This window comes from Octodon degus, unplaced genomic scaffold (genome assembly GCF_000260255.1).
Source record: "Octodon degus isolate 3935 unplaced genomic scaffold, OctDeg1.0 scaffold00047, whole genome shotgun sequence".
In the NCBI taxonomy this organism is placed as follows: Eukaryota; Metazoa; Chordata; class Mammalia; order Rodentia; family Octodontidae; genus Octodon; species Octodon degus.
In genome coordinates, this window is record NW_004524623.1 from 8,666,995 (window position 1) to 8,669,263 (window position 2,269).

A 2,269-nucleotide genomic window follows, 5' to 3' on the forward strand; every position below is an offset into this window, starting at 1 on the left:
TCCCACCATAGGCCCAGAGGCATCAGAAGACAGAGTATTTGCAAGAAGGCCTCAGTCCCACCCCCAAAGTTCCATGGCCCTGGCTCTGACGGCCCCAGGTGTATTCCAGGCTCCCCACACCGGAGCGCCTGGGCAGCAAGCCCTAGTGGTGGCCCTGTTTGTACACACCTGTATTTGATCCAGATGAGAACTCAGACTCTTGAACTGGTTTTGCGACGAGTCAAGATTTTGTGATTACTAGGAAGGAACAAATGAATGTACATTTTTTTTTAAAAAGGAACTCAAACATTCAGTTTATTAAACTAAGGCCAGTGAAGCCATAGCATGGGGAAAAAAAATAAAACTGCAGTCATTTGGTACAAAGTGGATGATTTTATAAATCTAAAATCAAAAGACTTAAGACATGGAAGAATTCATAAGCATGAGGAAGTAAAGTAATAAAACACAAAAGTGACCACAGGAATTACAAATATATTTAAATCTCAGACCTGGGAAATGGACTATACACAGCCTTCGAGGGGAGAAGAGAAACGCCTTAGTTGTTCTGACAGCACTGCACCTTTGGCTTGTTTTCAGTGGTTGGTGGAACATGAATAGGAACTGCATTGTTGCTTGGAGACATGTCATTTTCACATCTGTCTGACATTTGCTTCTGAGACACACTGAGGTGTATCTCTGTTAAAATTGTCTGGAAAGCAGCTTCTACATTTGTCGAGTCAAGAGCTGATGTCTCAATAAATGTCAAACCATTCTTTTCTGCAAAAGCTCTGGCTTCAGCTGTGGAAACTGCCCTGAGATGACGCAAACCACTCTTACTACCCATCAGCATGACAACAATGTTACTATCTGCATGGTCTCTCAGTTCTTTCGGCCATCGTTCTACATTTTCGTATGTGAGATGTTTAGCAGGGTCATAGACCAGGAAGGCACCTCCAGCTCCACTATAGTATGCTGATGTTATAGCTCGGCATCGCTCTGGTCCTGCCGTGTCCCATATCTGTGCCTTTATTGTTTTCCCGTCAACCTGGATGCTTCTCGTTGCAAACTCGACTCCAATGGTACCTTGCTCTCCAGGTTAAATTTATTTCGAGTAAATCAGGACAGGAGCTTACTCTTTCCAACACCAGAATCTCCAATAAGGACAACTTTGAAGACATAGTAGTACTCGTCGTCGTGGGTGCCCATGGTGCGGCCGAGGAGCAAAGGGGCGGGAGCAGTGGGGACCAGGGGGCGTCCCTGCAGGGGTCTGATTGTAAATGTGAAACGGACATAGATTTGAGGGACCAGAGGGAGAATGCCAAGGTTGGGATTTGATTTGGCTCCGCCAAACCTCATTCCAATAGAAATGAGTTCCCCTGACTCATGTATCCCCGCATCCACACAGTGCTGATTATGTAGTTGTGCAGAATGTAAAAACTAACAAGGGCATGGCTTCCTGCACATAAATTTCATCATTACTTTTATTTTTACTTTCATTTATGTATTTAGTACAGGGTCTCACTACACAGCTCGGAATCATAGTGATCCTCCTGTTTTCAGCCTCCCCAGCACTGGGATTACAGGTGTGTGCCACCACGCCTGGACTTGGTCTCAGGCACCACGCACCCGGGGACAGGGCCAGCATGGCATGCAGAACTGGGGATTGAACCCTAGTCCCTCCTGAGCTTGCCAAAGCAGGAGCTTAGTCCACTGGGCTATCTCGCTGGCCCTCTCCTTGTAAATTTTAAAGGATAAGTTAAACTGTGATCCCAGGCAGAAACCTACCACAGAGGAGAAGCCACCAGGGAGTTGTTACTAGAATGACTGGTAGGCCTGTGAAAAGGGACCCATTGAGACTGACCCCACAGTGCAGAGCCATCCGCAGTGCGCAGGGTCTGCCTGGGAGAGCTGCAGGCATGAGGATGCAACTAGCCTGAGACAACTGAAGTCTGAACGCAGCCCGACCAAACGATAGGGGCAGCGTTGTCTAATGTTGTGGGAGACAAGCACTCAGGGTGCCCAGCAGGTGGCACATGAGTGACAAACTTACCCTTCAGCTTTAAGGCACTGTGGTGGTGGACTGGCTTTGGGCTCAACCTTGGAGATGAGTGGATCGTATTTCTGAATATTTCTCGGTGCGTGGAGAAATGTCCAGAAGGAGGTGTGACTTGGGTCCCATACCATACATGGATTCTCACTTGCTTCCTGGCCCTCACTGTTCCCCTGCTCTTCTTCTTACTTGCCAGAAGCTAAGCACCTTGCTCTGCCATACCATCCTGCCATGTCGCAG

The 2,269-nt window shown here is 47.7% G+C and overlaps 1 pseudogene; it reads right to left on the bottom strand.

The window, feature by feature from the left end:
- Positions 1-535: 535 nt before the first annotated feature.
- On the bottom strand, positions 536-1,185 carry LOC101573446 (annotated as a pseudogene).
- Positions 1,186-2,269: the final 1,084 nt, after the last annotated feature.